This window comes from Phodopus roborovskii, unplaced genomic scaffold (assembly GCF_943737965.1).
Source record: "Phodopus roborovskii unplaced genomic scaffold, PHOROB, whole genome shotgun sequence".
Classification (NCBI taxonomy): Eukaryota; Metazoa; Chordata; class Mammalia; order Rodentia; family Cricetidae; genus Phodopus; species Phodopus roborovskii.
The window spans coordinates 16,284,682-16,296,708 of NW_026126433.1; positions in this window are offsets into that span (position 1 = coordinate 16,284,682).

Below are 12,027 nucleotides of genomic sequence, written 5' to 3' on the forward strand. Positions count from 1 at the left end.
AAATGGGTGACTACTTCAACTTGATGTCGCAACCTTTTTCTACTCATGCCTAATGGTATTGTTAAGTAGGCTGTGACTGAAGAGGCAACACTGCCAATGTCTTCGGACATTTCTATGCTCACCTCATTACAAATTCCAATGCTAATCCCTCCATGCTTATGTGTTCCCAGGCAATTTGCCTTATACTATTGATACAGACTGATCGTGAACAACAAAGTATTCACTTGTGGTCAATAAGTGCAACATACTTATTGTTTCCATTTATTTTAAAATGATGAAAATAGATATTAGCTGAGCATATAAAGGGAAAAATCCATAGATGGCTAGGACTTATGGTGTTCAGTATATAACAATTATCTTTCTATCACACACACACACTACCACAACATAGTGTGTCTAGGGCCACAAACCCTTCAACTACAAATTTTACCTCTGGTGAGGTGAGCTAAATCCTACACAAACTGCAATGAACGTAATTAACCTTTAATTGAAAACCTAGAGCAGATAGGAAACAAAACTAGCTGGACTACTTGTAACAGGCATGCCTTAATCTTGGCTCTAACCATTTTCCATAGGAATGGCCAAGGTAATTGTCAAGAGATCAGCAGTAAAGAAAGAAAGCATTTGCCCTAGGGCTTGGATCAGTTAATCTAACTCCTATGTGGCTCCTTGATTTAAAAAGACCCCAAAAAACACACTTTTGCATGTAGTACTAGACATATAACCCATAATAATAATAAAAAATACATTTAGTAATTCCAAAAGAGAATATTGAGGAGAGTAATGAGTTTACACACACGCATGCAGGCACGCACACATGCATGCACACACACACACACACACACACACACACATACACTTCTTTTGAGACTTTCTAAAGAGAGGGCGATGTCTACATGCCTTGAGGTGGTAAATTAATAGTGAAATTGAGTTTGCCTTAGTAGCACTCACCCTTCTAGGTAGAAAGTGTGGATGGAAGGGCATCTCTCTTTGAATCCTAATCTTGCTACTCACTGGAATAACCAAGAAACTTTCCATTCTAAGTAACTAATCATGACTGATTGTATGCTTACTACTCATAGCTGGCTCCCTCCTTTTGTATCTCCCAAGCACCTGTCACACACACAAAAGTGAATAAACTTGACATATAAAAAGATGCCACACCAAAACCCCTTAAGTTAAACAGGGTGTGCCCTTATAAAGAGAGGGAGGTTCATAGTGAGGAAACCCACTCAAGTTTAAAAATGTATTCAGAATTTAATTGCAGGAGTCTAATTAGCTTTAGACTAATGCTATAAAGCTTAGAGAGGATCAAAGATAAATATTTCAGCTAATTTCCTTGTGTAGTGTGAATAAAAGTGTGGAGAGGATTCTCAAATTGAATGTTATGAAGTCATTTGCAAAGTACATTAAGTCAGTTTCTCTATGTAATGAAGTGTCCTTTACTGGGAAGTCACTCCATAGGAGCTGACATTCCTCTCATGAGGAACAGTTCTTGTGGCTTTAATAGGACTTCTTGAAACAATCTGAACTTTAGACTTTCCACCTACCAGCTGAACACATAATCACACACTAACTGATACCTAATAACACCATGGAGCACAGAATCACTTCATCTGCCATGGGAAAACCTGCTTGATAGCACCTAATTTTTTTCTTTTTCCAAACTCATCAGAACTGTGCATTGCACTGAATTATTCTAAGGACACAGTCAACAAGACAAAATGGCAGCACACAGAATGGGAAAAGATATTCACCAACCCCACATCTGATAGAGAACTGAGTTCCAAAATATAGAAAGAACTCAAGAAGTTTTGGTAACTATCAAAACACCAAATAATCCAATTAAAAAGTGGGATACAGAAGTAAATAGAGAATTCTCAATACAAGAATCCAAAATGGCTGAAAGACATTTAAGGAAGTGCTCAACATCCTTAGCCATCAAGGAAATGCAAATCAAAACAAGAGATACTATCTTACTCCTGTCAGAATGGCAAATAAATAAACAAACAAACTTATAAACACCAAAGACAGTTTATGTTGGAGAGGATGCAGAGAAAGGGGAACACTCTTCCACTGCTGGTGGAAGTGCAAACTTGTACAGCCACTTTAGAAATCAGTATGCTGGCTCCTCAGGAAAATGGGAATCAGTTTCCCACAAGATCCAGCAATTCCACTCTTAGGCATGTACCCAAACAAGCTTATTCATACAAAAAAAATGCCTATTCAACTATATTTGTAGCAGCATTATTTGTAACAGCCAGAACATAGACGCAACCTAGGTGCCCCTCAACTGAAGAATGGATGGAAAAAATGTGGTGCATTTACACAACAGAGTACTACTCAGTGGACAAAAAAAAAAAAAAAAAAAAAAAAAAAAAAAAATAGGAATCTTGAAATTGAAATTAAAAGGAAAATGGATAGAATCAGAACAGAAGAAACAACCCTGAGTGAGGTAACCCAGTCACAAAAATATAAATATCACACACACACACACACACACACACACACACACACACACACATATATATATATATATATAGAGAGAGAGAGAGAGAGAGAGAGCAATGAATCACCAGCCTACAATCTATACCACCAGAAAAGCTAAGAAACAAGGAGGACACTAAGAGAGGCATACAGGGTTTATCTGAGAAGCAGAAAGGGACAAGATCCCTGGAGCAAACTGGGAGAATAGAGGGATGGGAGAGGGAGTTAGGAGAATGAGAAGGGGAGAGGAGGAGGAGAGAAGAGGACATGTGGGAGCAGGAAGATTGAGTCAGGGGAAGAATAGATGAGAGCAAGTAACGATACCATAATAGAGGGAGCCAGTGTAGGTTTAAACAGAAATCTGACATTAGGGAATTGTCCAGTGATCTACAAAAATGACTCCAACTAACAATCTGAGCAATAGTGGAGAGACTACCTTAAATGTCTTCCCCTGATAATGAGATTGATGACTACCTTGAATGTCATCTTAGAGCTTTCATCCAGTAGCTAATGGATGCAGAAGCAGACACCCACAGCTAAACACTGAGCTGAACACCTGGAATCCAGTTGCAGAGAGGGAGGAGTGATGAGCAAAGGTGTCAAAACCAGGCTAGAGAAACCCACAGTACAGTTGACCTGAACTAGGGCAAGTTTTTGGATGTCAGTCTGATAGCTGGGAAGCCAGCATAGGACTAATACAGACCCCCTAAATGTGGGTGTTATTTAGGAGGATTGGGCAGTGTATGGGGCCTTTGGTAGTGGATCAGGATTTATCTCTAGTATACTAATAGACTTTTGGAGCCCATTTCTCGTACATGGATACTCTCTCAGCCTAGACACATTGGGGAGGGCCTAAGCCATGCTGCAAATGATATGATAAACTTTGAAGATCCCCTCGGAAGGCCTCTCCCTCCCTTAGGAGCAGAAAGGGGTTGGGATGGGTGTTGGGGTGGCCAGCAGAGAAGGGGAAGGTGACAGAATTGGGACAGACATGTAAATAGAGCTTGTTTCAAATTTAAATAAAATAATATTATTAAAAAAAGAGAGTCTGTTAAGTGAAAAGTACATAGAACAGTTTTAATAACAGTTTATCAAGGGAAATAGTGAACTATTCAGAAAATATTTTAATTAAATTTTATGTCAAAGAATTATATGTAAATTAGCTGATTAAGAAATATTTTATTGAAAAAATATGTCAAAGATTAATGATTGAAACAGTTTGCTCAAATTGATATGCAATGACCTACCTATAAGACAACAACACTTCTTGGACACTTACTGCTAGGGATGAGAGGTATACGTGTTCTTCCCAGATATACAATTGGAATTGCTTTTGTTCACAGCAAAGAAAGCATCCAAATCAAGATAGTAGAAAAGAATAATTGTGGTATTACCCTCACTATCAGTTTTCATTAGGTAATAGAATGTTCTACAAAGTACTACCAAGTTTAAAAGTCTTTTTTTTTTTTTTTTTTTTGTTATTTTACATATCGATCCCAATTCCCTCTTCTTCCCTCCCTTCCTTATCCCTCCCTCTCATGGACCCCAAATACCCTTATATCCCATACATCCCCACTCCATAGGAAGGGTGGTGCCCTCCATGAGGGACCAACAAAATCTGTCAAGTCATTTGGAGTAGGGAATAGGCCCTTCCTCCTGTGTCTAAGTTAAGGGAGTATACCTCCCAAAGTACTTTTGTGCATCAGGGATACATCCTGGTTCCGTTGTTGGAGGTCCCTTAGATTGCCCAGGCCTTCTAACTGAGACCCATGTTCAGGGAGTCTGACTCGGTTCAATGCTGGATTTCCAGCTATCAGTCTGGGAGCCCATTGTTCATGTCAGCTGTCTCTGTGGTTTTCTTTAGCCTGGTCTTGTCCTCCCTCTCTGCATCTGGATTCCAGTTTGGCTCAGTGTTAAGTTGTGGGTGTTTTCTTCTGTTTCCATCAGTTACTAGATGAGGGCTCTATGATAGTGGATAAGTTAGTCATTAATCTCATTATCAGGGAAGGGCATTTATGGTAGCCCTTCCACTGTTGCTCAAATTGTTAGTTGGGGTCATCCTTGTAGGACTCTGGACATTTCTCTAGAGTCAGTTTTTTCTTCAAACCTATAATGGCTCCCTCTTTTATGGTCCTCTCTCTCTCTCCCTTCCTCTCTCTCTCTCTCTCTCTTCTCTCATCTATTCCTCCCCTGGCTCAATCTTCCTAGTCCCACGTGCTTTCCTCTCCTCCCCTTCTCTTTCTTCTAGCTCCCAGTCCATTCACTGCCTCTCCACTCCACACACTCCCAATATGCTCAGGAGATCTTGTTACTTTCCCCTTCTGTGAGGGATTTTGTATGAATCTCTTCGATTCCTCCTTGTATCCTAGTTTCTCTGGTGGTGTGAATTACAGCCTGGTGATCCTTTGCTCTAGGTCTAAAATCCATATATGAGTGAGTACATACCATGTTCCTCTTTTTTGTGATTGAATTACCTCATTCAGAATGGTTTCTTCACGTGCCATCCATTTGCCTGTGAATTTCAAGATTCCATTGGTTTTTTCGGCAGAGTAGTATTCCAGTGTGTAAATGTGCCACATCGTCTTTATCCATTCTAGAGTTGAGGGGCCTCTAGGTTGTTCCAGGTTCTTGCCATTACAAATAATGCTGCTACGAACATACTGAACAGATATCTTTGTTGCATGGATGTGGGTCATTTGGATATATGCCTAAGAGTAGGATTTCTGGGTCTTGTGGAAGACTGATTCCCATTTTCCTGAGGAACCGCTATACTGATTTCCAAAATGACTGCAAAATTTTGCACTCCCACCATCAGTGTATAAGATTTCCCTTTCTCCACATCCTCTCCAGCATAAGTTGTCATAGGTGTTTCTAATTTCAGTCATTCTGGCAGGAGTAAGATGGTATCTCAAAGTTGTTTTGATTTGCATTTTCCTGATAACTAAGGGTGTTGTCTTAAGTGTCATTCGGCCTTTTTGATTTCCTCTATTGAGAATTCTCTCTTCAGTTCTCTACCCCATTTTTAAATTGGGTTATTTGTGCATTTTGGAGATCAGTCCTCTGTCATATGTAGGGTTGATGAAGATCTTTTCCCAGTCTGTGGGCTACTGTTTGGTCTTTTGTCTCACAAAAGCTTGCCAGTTTTAGGAGGACCTATTTATTAATTGTCGATCTCAGTGTCTGTGTTACTGAACTTATGTTCAGAAGTGGTCTCTTGTACCAATTTTTTCAAGGGAACCTCCCAATTTCTCTTCTAAGAGGTTCATCAGTGTGGCTCAATTAATGTTGGTCTTTGATTTATTTGGACTTGAGTTTTGTGCATGGCGATAGAGTGAGTCTATCTGCAGTCTTCTACACACTATCATCCAGTTGTGCCAACACCATTGCTCCTTAATGAAAAAAAAAAAAATCAAGTGCAGGTTGGTTGAACTTTCATGCTGTAATAAGATTATTTGCAATTCACTGTTTTCCCCAAAGTCCACAACTGATCTTTAGATATAGAACAAATGCTCATTTTATGATACTGTTTACTGGAAGCAGATTTGGAAAATATTTTATTTATTTGTTACAGATCACACACAGATGATGTTTTTCCTAAGAAAAATAAAGAAGTTGTCAATTAGAAACAATTTTTTAAATTCTTTTTTACCCTGAATGTTAAACTATATATACCTGATGAAATCTGCTGTTTTATAGTAATTAGCAATGTGTGTATCACATTAGCTTCCTTTCCTACTGTAGTAACAAAATACTTGGGAAAGGCAACTTAAAAAAGAAGTGTTTATCTGGCTCACACTTCAAGATACAGTGTTTCATGGAGGGGCAATCATGACAGCAGGAACATGGGACAGTTGTTCCCAATTTAGTTGCAGTTGGAAAACACAAAGACATAAATGCTGGTGCTGAGAATTCTTTATTCATTCAATTCAGTTCAGGGACCCATGAAATGGTTCTACCCAGAACTAGGGTCTTTTCTTTTCAATTACTCTGATCTAAATCTCCCTCACACTTCTCTATAAATCTGGTCAAGCTAACAATATTAACCCACACAAGTACAATATTTTATTACTATAGGCAGAAAATATTACTAATAAATCTATATGCTAAGTATACAAAATGACTTGCCTAACTAGTCTTCTATGAGTTACTATCTTGAAATTGTTATTATAACCATCACCTAAGACTTAACAGTTTCTTTTTTCATAATTAATATGAGAGGTGGTGCTGCAATATGCATCAGTGGGTAAAGGTACTTGCTGCCACACTTGAGTATCTGAAATCAGTCCCTGGAAGCCACATGCTGGAATGTCAGGTTTGACTCCTCTAGGTTGTCCTCTAACTTCCACATGTACCATGGTACTCTCACCATACATACATACATACACACAGAAAAATAAATATATGTAAAAGAAATTCTCCTTGTAAATATTTGAATACACAACATTTCCATATGAATCAGTCTGTGGATAAATTATACATGAATATTCAAATAGCTACTTTTCTTATGGAAACATTATTTTTACATGTATGAATGATTTTAATATTTCTTAATCTTTTATATCATGTATTTCATGATGTGAATTATTGCCAGTTATCTTCAGTTTGTGAATAATTAATTTTTAGAGGCTTGTGTTCTAGGAGAAGAGCCTAATTTTTTAAAATAAATCTTAATTAGCTGCCTCATCATTTCTATAGTTAATGTAAATATAAAAGCTTTATTTAAAGCTGCCTTCCCTGTAAGGAGCACAGACTCTTGACATAATATCTAAAAGTCCTTCTAGATCCTCAAGGCTACAGAACACTAAAGCTCTTAGACTACTTTTGCATTTGGAGGGTATTTCTGGGGCAGAGTTCGAAAGCAGCTCAGGGACATACGGATATCATCCTAAAGAGATATTGGAGTCAGGAGCATGGAAATGGATGGAAAAGACCATGAAGAGAAGAATAATGCCAGGTTAAGCACTCATGGTAGCATTTGTTCCATATTAACTTCCTGTTACAACTAAGAGGGAAGAATTCTATAATGGTAAAATCCAGTCTTTCATTTTTCCAATTCATGGTCAGCCTATATAAATCCCACTCAATACCCCAATATAATGACTTTCATAAACCCACATGTCCACATAACATTCTGTAGGAGTCGTTTCTATTTGTGAATTTCGATTCATGGTGTAATGTCAAGTGCTGTGTTGTTTGTATACTGAAGAAACGGTCTTGGGTGTGAATGACAGTCAACTGTTATTTAAGTAATGCTATGGAGAAAGAGTTGTGGTTAGGAGTGACAATGAAAAACTGTGACCACACTCTTTAAAAATATCCATGAATATCTTTTAAAGCATCAAAAAGAAAATTATTTGAGACCAATTTTCTTCAAATAAGGCTGGGTAACTGCAGCTGATGAAGCATATATTTTTATTATTATTATTACTAGTTTGCTCATCATTTTGTTTTAATTGATCCAGGATCTCACAATATACTCAAGGCTAACCTTGAACTCAATGTAATCTACCTAATTCAGGCCTTCAAGTACTGGAATGACAGGCTTGTGCCAACTAGCCCAAATTAACAAGTTTTGGAAATAACATAATAAATTGTAACTGGAGCTCATTTAATAAGATCACACTTTACTTTCTGATAAAGCCTCAAGCTTCCAAAAAAAAATCTTGGAACTCCAATACTAATATTTGCTCCCTAAAGCAGGATGATCACACCTTCAGCTTTAGAGAGAAGCATGTATATCATCACAGAGTGATAGACACGAAAACACAAAGCTACATAAAAGGCAGTAGGTGTCCAAGTAAAACAGAATGTAATTACTTCTGGACCCTTGGCAGGCTTTAGGGTCAAGACAGAATTTCTAGGAATTGTGATTTCCAAGGAGAAGACCTGAACATTGTCCTTTGCTTGTCTAGTTTGCAAATTATATTGATGGGATATAAGCAATCCATAGCCATCCTGAAATACTGGGAGAAATAATCAACAGAGGATCAGACTGAACAATCTTAGGAACAATTTATTAAACTAGATTATGCTAGTTGAAAGGCACTGCAGAAAACCATAAGTGCTGCTTCCCCTAAATCCACAGCCAGTCCTTTATATCAAAGTGATCTGATGTTGGCACAGGATGAAGGCAAGAAAGTCAGAGACAGGTTTCTAGCACCTATTCCCAATGACTAAATGAGATTTGGACTTCCAGATTACAGCTCACAAATGACAAATTCGAAATAAAATAGTTTGTCACTATGGACAAGATTCTGGCTTAGATATCAGGTCTGCCTTTTAGAACTCATGTCAAGGAAGTGCCATGAGCCTGGGCAGAGTGTAGGCTCCCTGTGCTATTCAGTGAGTTGATGCAAACTTGAGTTCTTTGCACAGGTAGCAGAATGTTTTTACATATGTTGATTTAATTCTGCATGTTAAAAAAAAAACATAAGGCACAACAAAAAAAGCCAAATGATAGAAGAGGAGGTGGTGATATGAACACATGAAAACATTCATCTCTGAAAAAACAGAACATGAAACAAGAAATATTTCATGCCACAAGTCAAGAATGAGGAACAAGAGTCAGCAGTCAGTAGAAAACTTGAAGGAAGTTCAAAGGTACTTTCCTTAATATTAGTTGATTTGACATTTCAGTGGCAAAGGGAGATAGCAGAAAATGGAGACTCTGCATATTAATAACTAAGCTGTCAATTAATAATATTATATTTAATCTGTGAATAAAGATGCTACTCCAGTGAGTTAATGTGCACAAATATCTCTTCCTTTCTAAATTCCTTCCTTCTTTCTCTCTCTCCCTCACTCCCTCCCTTCTTTCTTTCTGAGACAAAAGTTTGTTGTGTAACTGCCCTAGCTATCCTAGAACTAGATCTGAAGACCAGGCTGGCCTAGAATTAACAGAGATCTGCCTGCCTCACACTCCAGAGTGCTGGATTTAAAGTGGCACACCACCACCATCCATCAAAGTGCTGTATTCTTATTGCCTGAGCAAAGAGTGGACAGCAGGCTTCCTGTTAACAGAAATTATAGAATACAACATGTGAGGAGAAAAATCACAGTGTGTTAGAATAAATTTTTCTTAGCCAAAGAATATTAGTCTTCACAAAGAGGTAGAGACTTTCCAAGAAAGTGGACAAAGAACATAAATTTTGCTAAATCCTGGTAAATTTTAAGAATTCTCAATTGCAATGAAAATTAAAATGAGTAAAGAGGAGGATCTTTGTAAATAAGTTCTTGGATTTTGAATGGAGGTTAAAAGATCGTGGCAAATGATTATATGTTAATAAAAAAACAATTCTATAGTTCTACAGAGAAGCATGAGGAAACAATCCAATGTATTACATGAGCATGTAGTGGAAGAAAAACTAAACAGTGGAGGGAAAACACACACACAAAAAAAAAGAACCTCAGAGGAAGATGCTGGACATGGTGAGTCTATGGAAATTAATGACTGCAAAGAAGTAGTGCCTGGAATAAGCAAGAAAATACACAGTAAACTTAATATCAACAGGAGGAGAGAGGTAGATTAACAGTCTATGGAATGATGGGTAGTGTGATGTTAGGTAGGGAAGGTTAGGTTGGGAAGGTTAAGTAGTGCCTACTGTACAAGTGCTTATCTTATATGCTTGCTTTTGCATTTACAATGAACTTTTTTTAAATATATCTTCACAAATTAAAAAGAAATTTCTAACATTATCCTATAAAAATGAGAGATAATTATCAATCTTCCAAAAAAAAAAAAAAGATGAAAGTTAGATTGAAAAAAAATCATGAAAGTTTTGGCAGAAAAAATAGTCATCTTATTTTGATAGAAAAAGAAGGTGAGAAAATTCAAGTTATTTTGAATACAAACTTCTGAATCACTTATTAAAAGCCAGTCATTAAGTATTAATAAAAGTTAGTAATATGATTATGACTCATGTTTCAGTAATACTAGGTCAGCCCAGCAGGTGGAAATGCATTTAAATAAGATATCATATTAATGGACTTAAGAAGATGGAATCATTGGGCACCTTCTTAAATAATGGAACCTGTTATGTTTTTCACTATATTGTTGGATTTAAATTACATATACACATCTTAATTTCAATAAAAGTATGGCTATCAACTTGAGATACATTTAGGGTCAATAAAGACAAACTTATAAAGCAGTAAGAAAAGATAGCATAGAAAGATTTTATTCTAATTTATGTAATCTCAATGAGATTTTAGTAAAAAGTAAAGTGAGGCCTTTTCAGAGTTCCAGCCAGCAAGATCCTTGACCCCCAAATCTAGGCCTCTGCTAAAGAAAGAAGCCTCAGCTAGAGAGTTCCATTTTCCAGTGAGATCCAACTATCCTGCAAAAGCTTCCCAAGTTTCAGCTCAGCCTTTGTCCTCTTCAGCCAGCTATTGGCCAGAGCCCTGACCCCATCCCTAGATCCCTGTCTGGAGAGAGACCACCTAGAGAGCTTGGACCACACAGAGCGACAGATATTGAACCTCTGACCCACATGAGCCCACCAGGGAAGTACCATAGAGAGATGGGGGGACACCAAAACCTACTGGAAGAAGCTATGGGAAGACGGCAATACAAGAAAACACCTAACAACAGAAAGACAAGCATGACTCCACCAGAATCTAGGGAAACTACACCAACTAGAACAGAACACAACAACAAAGCAAAGGAAGCAGAAGGGAACGACTTAAAAATTACCATCATAAAAATGATAGAGGCCTCAAAGAAGATGTGACAAAATCCGTTAAAGAAATGGAGGAAAAAACAAACAAAAAAGTGGAAGAAAAGAACAAATTCCTTAAGGAAAGTACAGAAAGCCAAGAAAAAACAATTAAGCAGGTGAAGGAAACTGTTCAAGACTTGGAAACTGAAATAGAGAAAATAGAGGCAACACAAACTGAAGGACTGCTGGAAATAGAAAAGCTGGGCAAAAAATCTGCAACCACGGACACAAGCATAACCAACAGAATTCAAGAGATGTAAGAGAGAATCTCAGGTGCAGAAGATAAACTAAAAGAAATAGATTCATCGACCAAAGAAAATCATAAATCCAACAAATCCTTAACACAAAATATCCAGGAAGTGTGGGACACCATGAAAAGGCCAAACCTAAGAATAATAGGCATAGAGGAAGGTGAGGAAGCCCAGCTCAAAGGTGGCAAAAACATAATCAACAAAATTATCGAGGAAAACATTCCAAATCTGAAGAAGGAAATGCCCAAGAAAGTACAAGAAGCATGCCAAACCCCAAATAGGCTGGACCAAAGAAAAAATAGCCCTTGACATATAATAATCAAAACACCTAGCATACAGAATAAAGAAAGAATATTAACAGCAGCGAAGGAAAAGGACAGGTAACATATAAAGGCAGACCTATCAAAATTAAACCTGACTTCTCCATGGAAACCCTAAAGGCCAGAAGGTCCTGGATACATCTTCTAAAAGTATGAAGATAACACAGATGCCAGCCTAGGCTACTATATCCAGCAAAACTCTCAATCACTATAGATGGATAAAACAAGATATTTCATGACAAAACCAGATTT